The 9,350-nt window shown below is 43.9% G+C and overlaps 1 pseudogene; it reads right to left on the bottom strand.

The window, feature by feature from the left end:
• Positions 1 to 1,754: 1,754 nt before the first annotated feature.
• Positions 1,755 to 8,651, bottom strand: LOC142440045 (cytochrome c oxidase subunit NDUFA4 pseudogene; annotated as a pseudogene).
• Positions 8,652 to 9,350: the final 699 nt, after the last annotated feature.

The raw sequence follows: 9,350 nt of genomic DNA, 5'->3' as shown, positions 1-9,350 counted from the left end.
CTGGGTCCAAGTGGTTTTAAGAATGTAGGTATAGAGGGGGTGACGGACGGTTCACGGGCACCTGTTGGCAGTCACTCCAAGTTGCCCCCTCCCTCCTCTCTGGCCGACTCTAATATATTTGTGTCTCTATGGTTTTGATTATTCCGGGAATTTCATAGAAGTGAACTCACACAATATGGTCTTTGTGTCTGTTGTCTTTCATTTCGTATAATGTTTTCAAAGTTAACCATTTTACATTTCTATCATCCATGGAGGAGGGTTCTGATTTTTTTCACATGCTCACCGACATTTGCTGTAGTCCAGCTTTTTAAAAATTTAATTTTCATAGCCATTCTATCTGTTAAGTGATGTCTCATTGTGATTTGTTATTATTTCTTTTTCATTTGGGGGGGATAGGGGATCTCTATTTTAAAGTAATTTTTAAAAGTGTGTATTGGTTTTCCCTTACTGTTTAATCTTATTGAAGTAATTCTGATTTAATTTTTTTAATTAAGAGAAAGTTTTACATAGTCTATAATGTCAGGTCTATGGGAATGAGAGTGCTTTTGAAAAACATCAAAGAGAAAATGGATTGAGTAAGTTAGGAATCTTAAGAGATTTTGTGATCTCCAGTCTCTCGGTTTATTCCACTATACCATGTGTGGTAGCTATATAATCTCCTGTCAACTTGATAGAGTGAAGGGGTGGAGTCTAGCCTGTCAATCGGGTTACAGCCTGATGTTACCTCCTTGTTGTCATGGCCTTCTCATAAGAATGGTCCTGGAAACCTCCCCCATCTCTCTCTGCTTCACCTTCCTGTTGGCGAGCCACAGGGCTGAGATCTGCCAGAGCATTCAATGTCATTGGATCCACAAGACTTTGTATCCACCATCCTGTGATCGTCCTGCATTTTGCATCATTGCAGGTGGCTGCGTGAGTCTGAAGAGGGACTTAAGGACTTGATCTGGATTTGGCTGGGATGTTTGCTTGATATATAATTACTTCTTGATATAAAGCTATCTTTTACACATATATGGGTGTCTCTGGATTTGTGTCTCTAGTCAACCTAGCCTAACACACTATGTCTTAGAATTGCATGTAAATTTATAATGATCTCAAAATAAAAAGTTAAAAATATATACACATACTCACTCACTCATTGCCATTGAGGCTACACTGACTCACAGTGACCCTATAGGACAGGGTAGAACTGCCCCTGTGAGTTTCTGAGACTGGAACTGTTTAAGGGTGTAGAAAGCCCCATCTTTCTCCCAGGGCACTGCTGGTGGTTTTGAGCTGCCAAGCTTGTAGATCACAGCCCAATGAGTAACCACAATGCTATCAGGGCTCCTCTGTACACATACTAATGTGGATCATATTACACAACTTGTTTTTTAACTTAGCAGTATATTTTGGACATCTTTGCATGTCAGATGTATACATTGGCTTTGCTTTTTATGAGTGCTTGACCTTTACCATGGAAGATTTATAGATCTTCATCATTCTTTTTTAATACCAGCATAATATTTCATTGTATGGACATATCACAGCATGTTCAAACAGTTCTCTGTATATCATATCACTCTGTGCTTATAGGAGTATTTCTTTTTATTTTTCAAGTTTCACATGTTTATTATCCAGTGTAAACCCCAACACGACACTTCAACATGATTTTGTGCATTTAGGAGATAACCATATCCTGGTCACATGGAAAATTGTGCGGATAACTTCTGGAAGACCTTCATTCTAAGCAGCTTTAGGGGAAAACTTCTCATTTAGAAGTCAAGACCTTCTTTCTTCAGCTTGCTGTAATCTGTATTAACAGCGAAGAACTTATATTGGTCATTGGGACCAAGTTTATTCCACGGTTCTGGGTTGTTCTTTCTGTCCCAACTGACATCTGGATTAAATAATGCCAGACGCATGATATATAGTCCAGCTACAGTACCTCCAGGTCCGATAAACACAAAGAGAGGGATCAAACTCGGTGCTTCTTGGCCTGACCCAGTATCTGGCGCACCGTGTTTGCGGCTTTGGCCTCGGGTCCGGAAGGAAAAACAAATTTGGCAGACCCAGGAGCTAGGACTCTGCACACTGATTTTGCGGGCGCTCAAAGTCACCCCCTATAGGAGTATTTCTACAGGGTAAATTCCTAGCAGTAGACACTCAGAGTCAGTGTTTGAACATTTAAGGTTCAATATACGATACAAAATTGCCTTACCAAGAGGTAGCGCTTCTATCACCATCTCTCACAGTCTTCCCATGCCTTCAAATTTGAACCAAACATCCCACAAAGTCACAGTGGTAAAAGTTAACTACTCATGAAACACAAAGTCAATGTAACTGAGTCCATTAACACTCATAGTGGCCGTATAGGACAGCATATAACTGTCCCACACACTTTCCAACCCGCTAGCCACACCTTTCTCCTACAGAGTGACTGCTGGGTGTGAACTGGCAACCTTTTGATCAGCAGCCAGGTGCTTAATCAATTTTGCCAATAGGGCTTTTTAGAGGATAAGGAGGACCCCTAAATACCAGAACCAAAGAAGTTTCCCAAGTCTCACTTCAACTTGATCTCTTTTGTGTTCTACAAGCAAGACTATTTTCAAAAGCTAATGAATAAACCCAGGTTGGGTGACTCTATAGAGACAGCTAGAATAAGGGTTCTTCAGGGCTATGGCAGGGGAGGTGTGTTTGTTGGGGGGATAATGAGGGCTGATATCAAGGAGTACACGAAGAAAGAAGACGTTTTGAAAACGATTGTGGCAGTGATTGTATATGACTGAACTATCAAATGGTTTTTAAAAAACCGCTAATGAGTTGTATCTCTTGGTAAGCACTTAGTCTCTCTGTTTAAAATCAACTTTCCCAAAGGAATAGTCTCATTCAATGCTGATGTACGATCACTTGGATGAGACCAGTTAGAACCAGTGGCAGTTGAGTGGACTCTCAATCAAAGTGACCGCTCTACATCCATGTAGAGTGAGGCTTCAAAGAGCTTCAATGACTGGCGTTTCAGATGTAGACCATCAGGCCTTTCTTCTGAGGTGCCTCTGGGTGGACGTGGTACCTGAGTGCTTCACTATTTTGACTCTACAGATGCTACCAAGCCTGCTGCAGTGGAGTTGATGCTGACTCACGGCAACTCCACACGTGGCAATGTCGGAGCACCCACAGGATTTTCTTGACTGTCATCTTCATGGAAGCAGATTGTCAACCTGGGTGAGTTTGAACCACCAACCTTCAGGTGTACAGCTCATTGCAAACAGCTTGCTCCACCTTCCGAAATGCCTAGTGGTCTCTAAATAAGTAATTGTTGAGTGAATGGCCTACAATGACTATTACCACCACCTTCCATTAGAGGTAAAAATGTGACTCGGTTGGAGAGAAAACTTAAATGTTAAAAAACAAAACAAAACCCAATGTTGACACTCTTAGAAGAAAATGAAAGACCATTCTTTGCTCTCAGGGTAGAAAATGATTTCCTAAACAACACACACCTAAGCAACACACACCAGAGAGAGGAATAACGAAGGTAAATATTGCTAAGTAAGCTTGCATGAAGCTTCTGACACCAGAATGTCCAGACAAGCAATAGTTTGTCTGAAATAAAACTTCCGTACTTAAATAAATTATTTATTTATTTTAAACCATTTTATTGGGGGCTCTTATCACAATCTATACATACATCCATTGTGTCAAGCACATTTCTACATTTGTTGCCATCATCATTCTCAGAACATTTGCTTTCTACTTGAGCCCTTGGTAGCAGCTCCTCATTTCCCCCTCTCTCCTTGCTTCCCCCCTCCCTCATGACCCTTTGATAATTTATAAATTATTATCATTTTGTCATATCTTACTCTATCCGACATCTCCCTTCACCCACTTTTCTGTTGTCCATCCCCCAGGGAGGTTGGTATATGTAGATCCTTGTAATTGATTTCCCCTTTCCACCCCACCCTCCCTCCACCCTAAAATTTTAGTATTTATAATTACAAAGAACTAAAATCCAAGATATTTTAAATTTTCTATACATTTACTCATTTATTCATTCAACAAACATTTACCGAGTACCTATCATGTGTCAGGCACAGTTCTCCACATGGAAGAAGAAAGGCGTGTTTATGGGACTATCTGAAGAAGAGCTCCAAGGAATACAAAGAAATGCTGTGAAAAGATGGTCTACAAAGCAGAACTCGCTCAGTACACACAGTGCCACTAACTCAATTCTGAATCATGGTGATCCAGGTATGCCAAAGGAAAACTGTGCTCAGTAAGGTTTTTATTGGCTGATTGTGTGTGTGTGTGTGTGTGTGTGTGTGTGTGTGTGTGTGTGGTGGTGGTGGTGGTGGTGGTGGTGGTGGTGGTGGTGGTGGTGGTGGTGGTGGTGGTGGATATATAACCAGGTCTTCCTTCTGAGGCATCTTTGGGTAAACTCTGTGTTAGTCTGGGTACTTTAGAGAAACAAATCCACAGAAACACATTTATAAGAGAGTTTTATATAAAGGTTAAGTGTACATCAAGAAAACATCCCAACCCAGTGCTGCCCAAGCCCTCATATCCCACATTAACCCATATATCCAACACCAACCCACAAAGTCCTCCTCCATCTCACAAAACACACACTATGATGCCGACTGCAGAAGGAAAGTCGAATCAGTGCACGTGTAAGCATCTCAGCGCTGGCAGAGGTCTCCACACGGCTGCTCCAGCACCCAGGGCTGCACTGGGGTAGGTCCATGTGACTTTTTCTCAGGGATGTCTTGCAGGAAGTGAGCCTTGCCAGCTAAAGCAGGGAACTGGCTAAGGCAGCTGCACCCTGGTTCGACCATCAGAAAGCAAGAAACCCGAAAACTTGAAAGGCGAGGCTCACTGAGCATTTATCCCTCCGCCCTTCAATTAACCCCACATGTGTTTATTGGCCAGGTTGGCACAATAAACTAACTAACTCAATCTCAAACCACAAGCTTCCAACTTCCAGTTAGCTGCTAAGCATGTTAACCATTTGTGTCATGTAGGGACTCTGGAAAATGCTCAAAGTCCACAGTAATCGGGGAAATGCCAAATTAAAGAAAATGACATATCATTTTTAAAGTCACACAGAAAACAAATGGCCTCACTGCCATTGATTAAGTAGTTCATCCTTGCCCACTGTGTTGGATGCTTTGTCCATCTTTGGGAACTTTGTCAAGCTCCCAAATATGTTTTGATCTACTGGTCCTTCTTTGTTCCAATATGTACTACCTTGCCTAAGAACTGTAGGTTAAACTAAATGCTGATGGGTAAGGGCAAGGTAGGGGGAGAATTGGGGAATCGATCACAGTGATCTATTGATAACCCCCTTCCAGGGGGATGGACAACAGAAAAGTGGGTGAAGGGAGACATCGGTCAATCTAAGACATGAAAAATTAATAATAATCTAGAAATGATCAAGGGTTCATGAGGGAGGGAAGGGGGGAATGAGAAGCTGATACCAAAGGCTCAAGTAGAAAGAAAATGTTGTGAAGATGATGAGGGCAACAAATGTACAAATGTGCCTGACACAATGGATGAATGGATGGATTGTGATAAGAGTTGTACGATCCCCCAATAAAATTACAAAAAAATAATTAAACAAGGACAGGACAAGAGTTAATAATATTGGAGCAGTGATTATACAATACTGTTTGATGTGATTGAACTATGGAAAAATGTGATATCTGTATTAGCTCCCAACAAAATGATTTTGAAAAAAAAAAAAAAAAGAGCTGACATATGCCAGGTTTTCCTCCTGCCTCTGCCTCTTCTGTAGAATTGTCCTAAGCCACGGATGTCTTTATCCAGTATTTAGCCCTTTCTGACCTTTCCTCTTCATTCTTCTCCCTGACCTCATGTATCCTCTCCTCTCCCTTTGTCTGCATTATCCTGAGCACAAGGAGTTCCTGTGGTGCTGTGGGTAACCACTGGATTGTTAATTACAAGGTTGATGGTTCAAACCCACCAACTGCTCCTGGGCAAAAGATGAACTCGTCTGCCCCCATAAAGATTTCCAACATGGGGAACCCTGTATAGGGTTGTTATGGGTCAGAATCTACTCAGTGGTCATCGGGTTTTTGGGTTGGTCCTGAGTCTATGCAGATGTTGATGAGAGGACAGAGGACACAATGGGTTGTCTGGGTACACACCTTGAACCCCTGATCTCCATTCAGCTCCAGGAGGCGGGGTTAACGTTGAGCATGCCTCACAAGGCTCCAAATTGGAGTCACGTCGAATGTCTGTTGAATGAATTAATGACGAACACCAAGAACCCAATGACTTCCCAGAAAGGAACAAAAGTGTGGCAGGAAGGTGAGCTTCTTCACCCAGTGGCAGGTAGCCTCATGGAGGCTAGTTTGTGGTAGAATTGCGTTTGCTCAGTGAGGAGCAGAAAGAGTGTGGGAAACTGAGAACGGGGAAGAGAGTGTATGTGGACGAGTTCTCTACACTCACATTTAAGGAGTCTGGGAGGCCTTCACACTCATCAGTCAGAGATGTATCCCAGCCACATTCTCCTAACTAAAATTGTTCCCCACGATGTTCCCCTGAAATAATGCCAATATAAAGTGCACATGACTGCTACCATACACCCTTGAAGGTTATCTGCTTGAAGGTTATCTACCTGCCTGAAGGTTGTCTGCCATCTAGAGCAATCAGACCACCCTGCCCTAAATACAGCCCACTCCCTTCTGATAAGGATCATAGATTGTTCCCTGGAGAAGAGCTCACGGACACTTAAGGTCAAGCCAGCTCAGAAACAACCAAGCTTAGGCTGCCATCTTAAATCTAGAACCTGCCTATCTTGTGATATATGTACCTTCCTGTCACGTGTATACCCTAGCATGTCCCCTTCCTGTTATGTGAATGCCTCTAATACAATCCTCTCCTGTTACGTATGTATATGAGGTGGCATGCATGCTGTGCTAGTTACACAATCTGTGGTCAGTTTGAGAGGATTAAGAGTGAAGGGGTAGAGATAAGCCTATCAATCAGGTTGCAGCTTGATGACCTCATTTGGAGGTGCTGAGGAGATAAATAGCTAACTGGAGGTGGGACACATGCACACTCCCCTGGGAGACATCTCCATTGACAAGACACATGGAGCAACATGGAGACCCCTGCCAGTGCTGAGATGCTCACACCACCACTGGATCCACAAGACCTTCCACACACTGACCTGTGATCTTTCTGCATTCAGCTTCATTGCATGTGTTTCATGAGTCTGATAGGGCTTTATAGATTGGTATCAGACAGATGGACTAATACCAGACTTATGGACTTGATCTGGACTAGGCTGGGATGTTTTCTCAATATTCAACTGCTCTTGTATATAAAGTTCTTTTTTATACATTATGAGTGTGTCTATGAATTTGTTTCTCAAGTCAACCCACACTAACGCACATATTATATGAGTCCATGAGGAATACATTCACCTCTCTCTCTGGTTTGGGTCTGCATGGAACAGGTGAACCCTTGCTTGCCTTGTTTGATGTGTCTTTAATTTACCCTTCAATTACACAACCGCCCCCTTGGACCCCACTGGGTTGTGGAGGCTGGTGCCCACAAGAGGGAAGGTTGGAAAGGAAGAGGGATGAGAGAATAGCCTTGGGGCCACCACCTGGGAGAGTTAGCGCCCACCAGGGTGAACAGAGAAGAGATAGAAAAGGGAAGGAAGCCACCGAGAACCTAGTCTGTCTCTGTTCTTTTCCCGTGCTAAATCTGGCACCCCAATTCCAAATTCAGAAGCCTTTTTATTTTCTGGAAAGATGGTCAATATCAGTGACCTTGAAAGATTGGCACTTCGTTCCTTCTTGGTGGAATGAATAAAGGCTGACTACAGGCTTCTCTGTGTCTGCGCAGGGAATAACTCCTCTCCCCAGTTATCTCAGTGTCGTGTGTGCTCCTCTTTGGGGAGCAACGATTAAGCGTTACACAAAAGGTCAGTGGACTGTGGTTTGCACCCCCCACCTGTTTTGTGGGATCAAAGCCCTGTGGATCTGCTCCAATAAACAATACAGCCCTGGAAACCCTATGGGCAGTTCTAGTCTGCCCAGCAAACTTGCCATGAGTTGGAATCAGCTCAAGGCCACATAACAATAACAAAGCTGTCATCCAGAGTAGCCCGAGGCTCAGTTCCTTCTCAGGCTTGACTTCCAAGTTCAGTTAGACTGCTGGCAGAATTCAAGTTTTTGTTGCTCTCAGGCTGAGGGTTCTAGGTTTTACGGACTGTTGGCTGAACCCCAGACCTCAGATCCTGGTGTCTGGCCATCGGGGCTTCTCCATAAGCCCCTCATAACATGGTGACTTGGTTCTGCAGAGCCAACAACAGAGAAAGCGAGCTGGCCCTGCAGGGTCTTAATGTAACTTAATATCATCACGGGACTGGTAAGCCATTACCTGGGCCATGTCCTGTTGGTTAGAAGCAGTCACACTCGAGAGTGTTAGCATGAGGGGAGCCCTGGAGAGTCTATTTACTATAGAGAGCTCTCAAGTTCTTGTGGGATAAATACCTGCCCCTCACTTGGCATTTAGTACATTCTAATGGCTGTCTTACTGCGAATCTCCTCCTGACAGACGAACATGCTAGGGAAGTGAAGCTCCAAGTAGCAGACCTCAGCCAACGATGAAGGGGATTGGAGGTTCACCGCCACCATGTGCCGTAAGTAGGGAAACTCAGAGGTATGCTGCGCACTGTCTCCAGCTGCGGCACGGTCGCCACCGCACCCATTTACTTCATCAAGTGCCTTTTCCCTGGCCTCCCTCCCTTTCCTGTTTCACTTCCCACTCCCTTCTCTGTTGGGGATCACCTTTCAAGTACACACCTCAACTCATGGCCATGGAGTCAAAGGTGGCTCATAGCGACCCTTCCCGGGACTGCAACTCCTTGGGGAGTAGAACGCACACCTTGAGGGGATGGCAGCCCAATGTGTAACCACTGTGCCCGCCACCAGGGCTCGCCCAGCCCAGACACACCGCCTGATCCCAGGGCACTCCAACGCAAAACAGTAGGAATCGATATTAAAGTTGGGTGGCGACTAAAGAAACAAGCAACCATTTCCATGTGGGATTGAGTGTTATATCTGGAGTTCAGCCTAAAAAATCCTGGAAAGAAAAAAAAAGAAGAATGGGAAGGGCAGGGGAGACCAAGGGGAAGGGGGAGAAGAAGAGAAACAAGCAAGGATTTAAAGAGTCTGACAGTCTTAGGAGTGGCTAGATGGGAAATGAAAACCCAGACGTGACCCTCAGCAAGCTAGGCAACTGGGAACAGGAATGTTTATCATTTCCAACTAGAGACAAATGACATCCTAAATTTCCTTTCGTGAAATAAAGCAGCATTTTAGCCTTAAACTGCT

Source organism: Tenrec ecaudatus, chromosome 1 (genome assembly GCF_050624435.1).
Source record: "Tenrec ecaudatus isolate mTenEca1 chromosome 1, mTenEca1.hap1, whole genome shotgun sequence".
Classification (NCBI taxonomy): Eukaryota; Metazoa; Chordata; class Mammalia; order Afrosoricida; family Tenrecidae; genus Tenrec; species Tenrec ecaudatus.
This window is presented reverse-complemented; position numbering and strand designations above follow the sequence as displayed.